The following is a 12,616-nucleotide window of genomic DNA, read 5'->3' on the forward strand; positions in this document are numbered from 1 at the left end:
TGCTTTCCAGGCTGGCGAAGGTTAACAATGCTGTGCTAACGACGCCATTGAAGCTAACTTAGCAACCGGACTGCACAGAGCTATGCTAAAAACATTAGCTCTCCACCTACGCCAGCCAGCCCTCATTTGCTCATCAACACCCTTGCTCACCTGCGTTCCAGCGATCGGCAGAAGGACGAAGGACTTCACCCGATGCGTTTGGCGGCCCGGAGACGTAGGAAGTCAAGGTGAGGTCGGTGGCTAGCGCGGCTAGCGCGGCTAGCGCGGCTAGCGCGGCTAGCGCTCCAACAAAGTCCTCCTGGTTGTGTTGCTGTAGTCCGCTGCTAATACACTGATCCCACCTACAACTGTCTTCTTTGTAGCCTTCATTGTTCATTAAAAAAATTGCGAAAGATGTCCAGAATACTGTGGAATTATGAAATGAAAACAGAGCTTTTTGTATAGGATTCTACGGGGTACCATAACTTCCGTTACTCGGACTTCGTCACGCGCATTCGTCATCATACCGCGACGTTTCAGCCGGATATTTCCCGGGAATTTTAAAATGTCACTTTGTAAGTTAACCCGGCCATATTGGCATGTGTTGCAATGTTAAGATTTCATCATTGATATATAAACTATCAGACTGCGTGGTCGGTAGTAGTGGCTTTCAGTAGGCCTTTAAGGTTCCCTTAACAAAATCAAAGCCAACTTCAAAAACACGTCAGTCTCTTTTGTGAAATATAAACTGTTCAACGATAACTTTTAACCAAATACAACACTTGCCTGAACTAGAGAATGAGGGTGGACAACCTCAATCCCAAACTGAACCCTGGGGATTATTCTGCCCCAATGACACGGGTCAGCGCCTAGACTACAATGACAGTCTATCTGGGGGTCGTCTTTCTCGTTGAGGGTAAACACGACCTCTAGGCACTTTGGTCACTGTAGATGGTGTGGGTTCTGGTCTGGGTGAAGTGAAACCTGAGGCAGGTACCCGTGCAGGTTCCGGTGTGCCAGGAGCAGATCCAGGTGCACTTCGAACAGCAGCCGTGTCTGGGGTTTGAGGCTGCTCCAGGGAAGGACACAGCTCCGGAACAAAATATGTCGGTTGGCGTGAGTCGTCATGAGACCCCGAAGTGTGCAGCAGTTGGTCGAGGTGTCTTCTCCAGATGCGATGGCCACTGGTTTCTACAGTATATGAGACAGGACCTGTTTTGGAAACAATGGTCGCAGGCACCCACTTTATGTCGTTGGTGTAGTTCTTAGCAAGAACCCGGTCTCCTACCATGAAACTCCACAATTTTGCATTTGCCCGTCTTTCCACTTGAGCCTTCTGTTGCTGATGCACAACCTCTCTTGTCTTTAGAGGTTTCAGGAGATCTAGTCGAGTGCGGAGTTGTCTCTTGAACATCGCTGAGGCAGGGGACACCTTAGTGGTAGCATGAGGGGTGTTTCGATATGCCAACAAGAAAGCATTGAGGCGCCTGTTAAGGGTTTGTGTGCTTGGGGAGGACTTGAGAGCTTTCTTCAGAGCCTGTACAAATCTTTCCGCAAGCCCATTTGTAGCCGCATGATAGGGCGCAGACTTGATGTGCTGAATACCATTCTCCTCCATGAACGCCTTAAATTCTTCTGACACCAGTTGTGGACCATTGTCGCTAACCAACTGCTGTGGCAGACCATTACGACTGAAAATGGATCTCAACTCTTCAATGGTTCTCTCTGACGAGGTGCTCTTCATGACGGCGACCTCAGGCCATTTGCTATGAGCGTCAATTACAACTAAGAACATGCGGTTCTCCAGTGGTCCAGCAAAATCAACATGGACTCTTTGCCATGGTTCCTCAGGCCAGTCCCACGGATGCAAGGGAGCCAGCTGTGGGAGGTTTCTCAGTTTCTGGCAGAGCATGACTTGGCTTTTTCTTCTATAGCTGCATCCAGGCTTGGCCACCAGAAATAGCTGCGTGCCATTTCTTTCATTCGCACTACACCACAGTGCCCAGAGTGAAGCTCATCAAGCACTTTTTCTCTTAATGGTGGAGGAATAATGACACGATAGCCCCACAATAAGCATCCAGACTGGACTGAAAGCTCATTTCTCCTCATCAGATATGGCTTTAAGCGTTGGGTCATATCTCGTTTTCTGCCGCAAGCAATGATGTCCATAACTTCAGACAGGATTGGGTCATTGCGAGTGTGTCTCTTCACATGAGCTGAGGTCACTGGGGTAGCAGCCGCTTCCTTGAAGTAGAATATCTCATCCTGTTTCGGCTCAATGTGTGTGACCGGCAGTGGGAGTCTTGACAGCCCATCAGCATTTCTGTGCTGATCTGCCTTCCTATATTTAATGTCGTACTGGTGGGCAGAGAGTAAAAGAGCCCATCGTTGCATACGGCTGGCAGCAAGCGATGGAATGCCAGTATGGGAAACAAAAATGGAGGTGAGAGGCCGATGGTCAGTCAATAACGTGAATTTTCTGCCATAAAGGTACTTGTGAAATATTTTCACCCCAAACACTAGAGATAGTGCCTCACGCTCGATTTGGGCGTAATTCCTTTCTGCTTTACTCAATGTCCTTGATGCAAAAGCGATGGGCCTGTCATCGCCCGATGGCATTATGTGTGACACTACTGCCCCCACACCATAAGGTGAGGCGTCACATGCCAGCTGAATTGGCAATGTGGGGTCAAAATGAGTGAGGACCTCAGATTGTGACAGCGCTGTCTTCACTTCCTTGAAAGCTGTCTTACATTTATACGTCCACTTCCATTTCTTAGTTTTGTTCAGAAGTTCATGCAGAGGCTTCAATGCATTTGCAAGGTGAGGCACAAACTTTGCATAGTATGTTAGGAGGCCCAGGAACGACCTCAGCTGACTTACATTCTTCGGAGATGGAGCCTCTACAATAGCCTTCACCTTTGATGGTGCCTTGTGGAGTCCTGTGCTGTCGATTACATGCCCCAGGTATTCAACAGAAGGTCGGAAAAACTCACACTTATCCTTCCGAACTCTCAGGCCATATTCCTCCAATCTTTGCAGTGTGATGTCCAGATTCCTCAAGTGTGACTGCTCATCCGGTCCCGTGATGAGCAGATCATCGAGATAGCACTGGACCCCTGGTATCCCACTGAGAATCTGGTCCATGGCTCTTTGGAAAAGTGCTGGGGCAGAGGTAATTCCAAAAGGGAGCCTGCGGTACTTATACAGGCCTTTGTGTGTCACTATAGTCAACAACTCTTGTGACGCTGAATCCACATGCATTTGTAGATAGGCCTGACATAAATCTATCTTACTAAACTTCTGGCCTCCAGCTAGGCCTGCAAAAAGCTCCTCAATAATGGGCAAAGGATACTTCTCAGCATGTAGGACAGGTTCCAATGTGACTTTAAAGTCACCACAGATCCGTGGAGTTCCATCCTTTTTCATGACTGGAACAATCAGGGTTGCCCATTCGCTTGTGCTCACTGGTTTCAGTACTCCACTCTTCACTAACCTGGCTAATTCTGCCTCCACCTTCGGTTTTATGGCATATGGAACAGGTCTAGCTTTGAAAGCTTTTGGCACACTTCCTGGTTTCACTGTCAGCTTAACTGTAATGTCTTTCATGCTGCCAAGTTCTCCATCAAAAACGGGGGAATGTGTCTTTAGAATCTCCTGTAGTGGCCCTGTGTCCCCATCCCTAACTAGGAATACTTCCTGCCAATTCAGACTGAGCTTCTCCAGCCATCGGCGGCCTAGCAATGCTGGCCGTTTCCCTTGAATGATGTACAGTGGAAGAGTATTTTCCTGTCCGTTGTGTTCCACTGTCACATCCACAACTCCCAGCACTGGGACCGGTTCTCCTGTGTAGGTCCTTAACTTCAGCCGGGTTGGTTGTAGCACAAGGTGCTGCAGTTTCTCCCTGTAAACAGCTTCTGATACCATCGATACGCGTGAACCAGTGTCTACTTGCATTCTTATAGGATGGTTCTCCAACAGTGGTGTGACCCAATATCCATCATCACTGTCCCAGACAGATAAAAAATGCACTGTGATCTCATCATCAGAATCACAGTCGCTCGGTTCCTCCTGGTCACGTTCCACCATATTCACCTGTTTTCTCTTGTTCCGTTGGAAACCACTTTTCTTGGTCTCAGTGTGGTGTTTGCTCGTCTGAGCCTTTTTCGCTTTACAGGCACGTTCGATGTGTCCTTTCTTCCCGCAGTTTCTACAGTCCAAGTCCTTACACCAACACTCTGATGACTGATGTCCCGGCCTCCCACAGCGGTAGCATGGATTGCCAGCTGTCGCCTTGTTTTGTGGTTCCAAAGACAATTTATTAACTTGAACTGAGGCACTTAACTGCTGTGCTTCATGGGCAGCCATCTCCATTGATGTACTTATACGCACAGTCTTTTCCAGGGTTAGATCAGCCTCCGTAAGCAGTCGTTTGTGGATGGCCTCACTGCGTAGACCACACACCAGTCTGTCACGTATGGTGTCATTGAGTGAAAGTCCAAATTCACAATGTTCAGACAACCGTTTCAATACAGCTATGAACTGTGAAACAGATTCACCCTCCTCTTGGTTCCTTTTATGGAATATGAATCTCTCTGCAATTAGCAGTGGCTTAGGAGAGTAGTGATCCCCCAATATTGTCACTATTTCCCTATAGGATTTGTCTCCTGGCTTGTCAGGCTGGAGTAGACTGCGCAATAGGGTGAATGTTTTACCTCCTATAACACTCAAAAATGTTGGCACCAAAACATCATCTTCAATTTTGTTAGCCAGTTCAAAATACTCAAACCTCTCAGTGTATGAACTCCACTGTTCTGTGTCCTCCTCAAAAGGTCCAATATGTCCAATCAGTGCAGCCATGTTCAAAAAATGTCCCCAATATATTCTTCTGCTTCAGAAATTGGATGTATGTCAATGTCTTTTCTTCTCTTCTCCAAGTGTCTTTTACCACGGAAACGTGCCTTTCTCTTGCAATAGAGCTGCGCTCTGTAACATGCTGGTCATCCACTCTCCAGCAAGTAGACAGCACCCCCTGCCTGTATCCCGCGGTTGCTCGTCAAAAAAAAAAAAAAAACACGGACGGCCAAGGTAAACAATAAACACACAATGTGAGGACGCACCACCTCGTCGCCAATTGTTATATACCCATATATATGGTTGGGCATTACACCAATAATAATAAGGGCACGGAAACCTTGGTTGCTCTGTAGCTTCACGTTTACTACTGTCGAGGTCAACAACAACTCTGTATGATACAGGAAGTGACATCAAGAGCAGGAGGCATGACGGTAACTCAGCAGGGACAAAACTAGGACTGTTAATACACAACACTTTTCATATACTTACTTTGGTGCTTGGTCAGTTTTACATTGGTTCTTTAGTAAACATTTTGTTTTTAGGTCAGAAATATTCCTCGACTGATTCCCGTATTTCTAACACCCCGGTCAGTACCACCGCTCTGTTTCCAAAACTGCATTTTGTCATTTGAATTCACATTATTCAAATGTCTTTATAAATATTAATGCAGAGGTCTCAGATGGGCTGTGGAGGAGAGGCCATTGGTGGCCTTCTAATCCCACAACCGTAGTCATGGAAATTATTTTATACAGCATCTGAATATAAAGCATTTGCTGCAAATGAGCATATTGGACGGACATTGACTGGGGACAGATGTTTAATTGGCAATGAGAGTTTTTGTTTTGTTTTACATTCCCACCTTAACCAATGAGAACAAAAATGACAGGTTTACTATAATTCATTAGGAATGACAGAGAACTGACACAGTGCTCATAGTCAGTACTTTAGCCACAAGTACACATTAGGTTCAGTGCCCTTTGTAACCAACCATTGACACTAACAATGATATCCAATATGTTACAGCTCTTCACTGGCCCTAGGCTTTGTGTAGACCTAAACACGATTTTGTTTGTGGCCCCATTTTGGTCTTTGATATGACTTATATATTATTGTGTGAATGCTTTGGAGCATTCACACATGGTTTTCTACACCAAAATGCATCTATTTATTCTTCTTCTTCTTCTCCAGATTTTGGCGCGCTCTACCTTCCACATTTTTCATCCGATTCAAACCGTTCCAACTTCAAGCTGTTCAGCCAATTCTGGAATTGCGGGCTTTCCCTTGAAAAATTCCCAGATTTCCCCGAATTCCAGGTTTTCCGGGACATTTTTCCCATTTCAAATTAATTGGCCATTTTTCAAACGTCCACAATTTCCAAATTTTTCAACCAATGTCCCATTGTAACCAATGGGACATTCTTCAAAGTTCCACAACTCCCACATTTTTCATCTAATTTAAACTGTTCCAACTTCGAAATATTCAGCCTGTTAAGGAATTGTGTGCTCTACTTCAAGAATTCTAAAAAAATTCCAGGATATCAGTTCAACTTCAGCAATGGAATTGCCTCATCTAGTTATTATTATTGTTATTCTTATTAGAGTCCTAAAAGGCCCCCAACCCACACTAAACCCAACGCCCCTGCCCTAGGCTGGAAGCTGTTTATTTACATTACATTACTGTGGAGAGAGGTGTGGCCAGCGCGCCTGTAGGAGCAAAGGTCACCGCCTCTGTCTATGGTGCTGAGGACGAGTACCATCGAATAGGGGCGGGGCACGGGCTGACGGCGAGACACAGCTGGCAGGTGATTAGATTTCACAGGTGGTACGTGTTAATCTAATCGTCTGTTGTCTTTAACAGTAAGCGGCCGGGAGCAGGAGGGGAGAGAGGATACGGACGTGACTGAAAAGTCACGTTCTACTGGAGAAAGACTTGGACAGAAATATAAGCACATTAAAACTTTGTTAAAACTGCACGCTTGGCTCCTGTGCCGTGTCTACAGTGGAACTGCTAGGAAGTGACTTCCACATTTACATTGTATTAACATCGACGCATGTAAAAAGAAGTCGATAAGCAATCATAACAAAGGCACGTTGATTAAGACGATAATACAATTGACTGACATGTTAGTTAAAGTATAAATACGAGCTAAAAGATAGACAGAAGCCAAATCCGATCATATTTGATTTTGTCTTGTCGATTTGGAAGTTCAGAATATATCCAATCACAGCTCTTTAACGGTGTACATTGAAAGAGGGCTGGGGGTTAGCTATGAAAAAGAGCCAATCAGATGCTTTTCCTTGCGAGATCAGGAAATCTCCACCAAGAGTAAAATGCGTGGCTTTAACGTGTTCCACATCATATGATGATGACATACGAAAGTCGAAAGAAGAAGGAGAAGATGTTCCACATCATAATATGTGCACAACTGGGATAAAGTGAAGAGGACACATTTCATTTGTATTGCTATGATACCATCAGCAGGCGAGTCATCAATCATGACATCAACTGTAAATTGCATTGTAAGTTATTATTTGCTGCTTCCAGTGCTATGCCAAAAACTGATTCCCTACCAAAAATTTGAATCCCGTCACCGCAGGAGCGTGTACTGCTTTTGGGCTTTGTTTATCCACAACTGATTACTACATATAGGACAAACACTTATATTTGTGGTTATCGTAAGGATATGTGTTTGAAATTATTAAGCTTCTATTGTGCCCGGAAAATGAGAGAGTTGGCCACATCTGTGGTAACAATTAGATTGTAAAGGAGTGTTGTTGATCCGATGTCCATCCATCCATCCATCCATCTTCTTCCACTTATCCGAGGTCGGGTCGCGGGGGCAGCAGCTTAAGCAGGGAAGCCCAGACTTCCCTCTCCTCAGCCACTTCGTCCAGCTCCTCCCGGGGGATCCCGAGGCGTTCCCAGGCCAGCCGGGAGACATAGTCTTCCCAACGTGTCCTGGGTCTTCCCCGTGGCCTCCTACTGGTCGGACGTGCCCTAAACACCTCCCTAGGGAGGCGTTCGGGTGGCATCCTGACCAGATGCCCGAACCACCTCATCTGGCTCCTCTCGATGTGGAGGAGCAGCGGCTTTACTTTGAGCTCCCCCCGGATGGCAGAGCTTCTCACCCTATCTCTAAGGGAGAGCCCCGCTACCCGGCGGAGGAAACTCATTTCGGCCGCTTGTACCCGTGATCTTGTCCTTTCGGTCATAACCCAAAGCTCATGACCATAGGTGAGGATGGGAACGTAGATCGACCGGTAAATTGAGAGCTTTGCCTTCCGGCTCAGCTCCTTCTTCACCACAACGGATCGATACAGCGTCCGCATTACTGAAGACGCCGCACCGACGCCTGTCGATCTCACGATCCACTCTTCCCTCACTCGTGAACAAGACTCCGAGGTACTTGAACTCCTCCACTTGGGGCAATGTGCTAAAATCTTCTTCTTGTTTAAAAGGTACATACACTATTAACTGCTTTTTGTTCATGCACATAAATAATATCAATAAAATCATTCAAGATAGTTACATTTATGATAATGTAGTACATACTGTCATCTGTGCATCTTCTAAGGTTATTCCAGTAATTTATGCACAGATGAAATGTGCCAATATTAAAATTATACTTTGAATTCCCTTTTGGCAACCAAGAATACATTGATTTAATTAATACATCCAAACACTTTAATAATATTTATTATGTGCATGAACAAAGAGTTGTTAATATTGTATGTAGCTTTTAAGCAAGAAAAATCAGACTTATCAACAACAGTCCTTTACAATCTTATTAATACCATATAAATGGCTAATTATTTCATTTTCTGGACAGGATAAAGGCTTAAAGAATTTCAAACACATATCCTTACAATAACCACGAAGACAAAGTGTTTGTCCTAAATGTAGTAATCAATTGTGGACAGACAAAGCCTTAGCATTGCAGCTTTAACAAGCGTGCGCGCTCCCGCGACGGGAATCAATTTTTGGCAGTATAGCCTCCCTAAAAAAAATTAAAATACCCCCCCTTAAAGGCTTTTCTGCCACCGGGTCTGCTTACCTGCCCCACGCACACATACTCAGTTTGTTTACTAAAAAACTAATTAATTACTTAATTTATTTGAAATTAGCTTTTTAAAACATATGTAAAAAACCCTAGTCAAGTTTTTGCATGCAACTTGTAATGTCTTCAAAAAAGTTGTTTTCAATTATCTGATTCATATATGATTATCATTAGTGGTTAACAATTATCATAATACATGATTAGTATAGGTCTAATTATTATTGGATCTCCTATGGGTTAAGCCTCCCCAGTCTTTCAAAACTAGTGACACCTCTTTAATCAATATTTTTTATGTGCTATGACAGTTATGTGCTATGACATACAAAAGTGAAACTGAGAGGTAACTTTGTCCGATGCTGCCACAAATAGATTTACCATTTGTACCTTTTACCACCTGATCCCAGCTCCCAAATGTTAATGTTGTGTGCGAACGCATAAAGGTTTGATGACATTACGATGACTGTGTTGAGTGAAGTGTTCGATGCTCTGTTTGCCGCTACTCGGGATGTAACAATAAACAGTCTTAATTATTAACAGCGGTAAAACTCTTGACGGTTAATGCTACAGTTTAAAATAAAATAATCGAAAAACCGTGATTGATAGCCACACTTTGATAAACTCACAGACAGACTTGCGCAATCTCGCTAGTGGTGTGCCGCCAGGGCCAGCAAGGCCTTCTCTGCTGGCCTAACATAACCAGAAATCATGATCATAATTAAAGATAAAAGTAATTTTTATTATACTTTCCCTAAATATCTAAAAGTATTCATATTCTCTTCATGTCATATTATTATATTTCCAGCACTGTTGTTTTTAGGTTACAGTTTGTATCCAATCAAAATTCAGCTAGTTTATGTTGCCATGCTGTACCAAATCTGCCCGTAGCCATCAGAATCAACAATGCAGGCGTCTATGCACTGTCAGTGAACGGACACATACAGTTGATAGACAGTTGCGATAGCCAATCGGATCACGAGTTGTTGTCAGCAAGGCCTTCTAGCTGGCCTTACGCTGTGATTGGATACTCACTTGGGAGTCCCAAGTGAGTATCCAATCACAAGTTGCGAAAACAGGAAGTGGTACAGGAGCCATAGAAAGCCACAGAAAACTCGCCGGTACTCACAAAAAAGGAGAGCAACATGTTGGTGGCAGATATATATTTGCAGGGCCATTTTTAAGAAGGATACTTAAGAGAAACTACATCTTGTGAGACGAGGTCGGCGATGAAATGGGGAAATGCCCGCTATTTCCTCTCAAATCAACCGACTATGAGGGGCTATACGGCGTCGAATGGGTTCTACAAATTGTGAGTTCAAGTATTTTATTTCATTATTTTTTCACATTTAATATGTTTTTTGCAATTTTAATTTTGACAGTACCACATAAGATATGTTTTAATTGCTGATGCGGGTTTACTTATTTTTAAATGCGCCAGACAACAACACTTTTTGTAAACTGTTGGTGGTGATTCAATTCCCAGTAGTGCGTAAATGTGTTTCTGTATAGTATTTCTCCAGCAAGGGTCATGTGGTGACATAAATGATGGTATTTTGAGAGGTAATCATTGAAGTCGGACATCACTGAAGGCCTAGGTGGGAAACGCACGGCCCGCCACTGCCTAAATGTTAACATGAATACAAAAGACGTTGATGTCTTTCCCCATTAAGAAAAACATTCTAAAGAATTCAGTGTGTATATATATGTACTTTTTTTTATCACATTGAACAATACTGTGATAATAATGATAATCATTATAATTTTGGTCACCAGGACTGTCAGTACACAACTAATTCCTTTTGGCCGCTACATTAAGCATTTTTGAAAGGGAGTGTAGGTAGTGTTACACAGTCCTATTTGGATTCAAACCACCTTATTATTGAACTTTGACAGCAACATCTATATTATCTGAACTTTGTATTCTCTAACAGGCGGATTTGAATTAAAGAAAACATATCAAAATCTTTACAAAAGCTGAGGCAATGATCATGGCCCCCCCAAGAGGTTGTGGCACTAGACCAGGGGTCGGCAACCTTTACCACTCAAAGAGCCATTTTGGCAAGTTTCACAAATTAAAGAAAGTAATGGGAGCCACAAAATTTTTTTTTAAATTTTAAATGAAAAACACCACATACAAAGCTTAAATGCTTTGTGCTATGTTAACCAGGGGTCTCCGACAGACGCACCGGCACGCACTTTAATGTGGAAATTTGATGTTAGTGCAGCCCGCGAGTTTTGAATGAATGGCGCTTGATAGCATCATACTTGCCAACCCTCTCATTTTTCCCGGGAGACTCCCGAATATCAGAGCGTGATGACACTGCATTTGGCGCCCTCTACAGTCTGCCCTAACGTGTAGCTGCTCGACCACACGTTGAATGCAATTTCAGCTTGCTCACGTAAGTGACAGCAAGGCGTACTACCTCAGCAGCCACACATCTTACACTGACGGTACCAATACCCAGAATCCCATGCAGCCCTAACTCTTCCGCTCAACCAACGCACGGAGAGGGGGGCGGGGGGGGGGGGGGGGGGTTGATGTGTGGGGGTATTTGGTGGTAGCGGGGGTGTATAATGTAGACCGGAAGAGTTAGGGCTGCATGGGATTCTGGGTAATGGTTGTGTTGTGTTTATGTTGTGTTACGGTGGGATGTTCTCCAGAAATGTGTTTTTCATTCTTTTTTGGTGTGGGTTCACAGTGTGGCGCATTTTTGTAACGTAACAATGTTAAAGTTGTTTGATACGGCTACCGTCAGTGTAAGCTGTGTGGCTGATGAGTAAGTATGCTTTGCTGTCTCCTGTGTGTGCAAGTAATAACAACATGCAACATGTGGCTGGACTGGCACACTATATGTAAATGCTATAGAGGACAATTACTGCAGTGCAATTAGGGCAAGCCATTTATTTAGTAATTAGAGTGTAAATAGGATTATTTTTTCCCTGGGAGTAATCTATGAGAGACACTGAGATCCATAAGTCTCCTGGGAAAATCGGGGGGGTCGGCGTGTATGTAGCTGAGCCGCATCAGAGTGGTCAAGGAGCCGCGGGTTGCCGACCCCTGCACTAGACAACCGCATGGAGTGTTTATGCTACGGGCCGGGCATGGCCCTTCACTTGTATTGACTTTTGAACACCAGGCGAGAGAAAAGGGTGACATGCCAATTAAAGTGAAAAATAATACAACAATCATAACCAAATAAAAACATCGCTCTACTATGTGTTGATGCGGAGATGAATGTGCTCATATAAAAATGTAAAATATTAACTAAGCCCCAGTGGGGCAAGACAAAACTAATATAGACTGAGACAAATGAATCAGACATAGAAGCCTTTGGGAGATTTAGCTAATTTATTTCATTTTAACTTCATGAAATATTTGTTGTACTGCTGTCAGTCATGTCGGAAGACACAGTTAACTTTAAGAAGCCAAATATTATATACTGTATATTAAAGTTGGTAATCTTTTGTCACTTCACGATTCCATTACAATACAGGGGCCAATAATCGATTTTTTATGCATCTTTAATTATTATTCTGTATAGTATAAATTATCTTGTATATTTCAGCTCAAAGAGGTGTGTCGAATCTACTATTTACCATTTTATATCTATGCCTGACAGCGTTCTCGCACTGTGTGGATATTATTCTCGCTCCTGATTTATTCATCTACTTGCTAATTTGTGTTTCTTAGCTGGTTACTCTCTGCTGTAACGCGGTTCCAGTTAG

At 43.7% G+C, this 12,616-nt stretch overlaps 1 pseudogene; it reads right to left on the minus strand.

Annotated features, from left to right (window-relative positions):
- Window positions 1-853: 853 nt before the first annotated feature.
- On the minus strand, window positions 854-4,839 carry LOC133663033 (uncharacterized protein K02A2.6-like; annotated as a pseudogene).
- Between the last annotated feature and the right edge of the window lie 7,777 nt (window positions 4,840-12,616).

Source organism: Entelurus aequoreus, linkage group LG13 (genome assembly GCF_033978785.1).
Source record: "Entelurus aequoreus isolate RoL-2023_Sb linkage group LG13, RoL_Eaeq_v1.1, whole genome shotgun sequence".
In the NCBI taxonomy this organism is placed as follows: Eukaryota; Metazoa; Chordata; class Actinopteri; order Syngnathiformes; family Syngnathidae; genus Entelurus; species Entelurus aequoreus.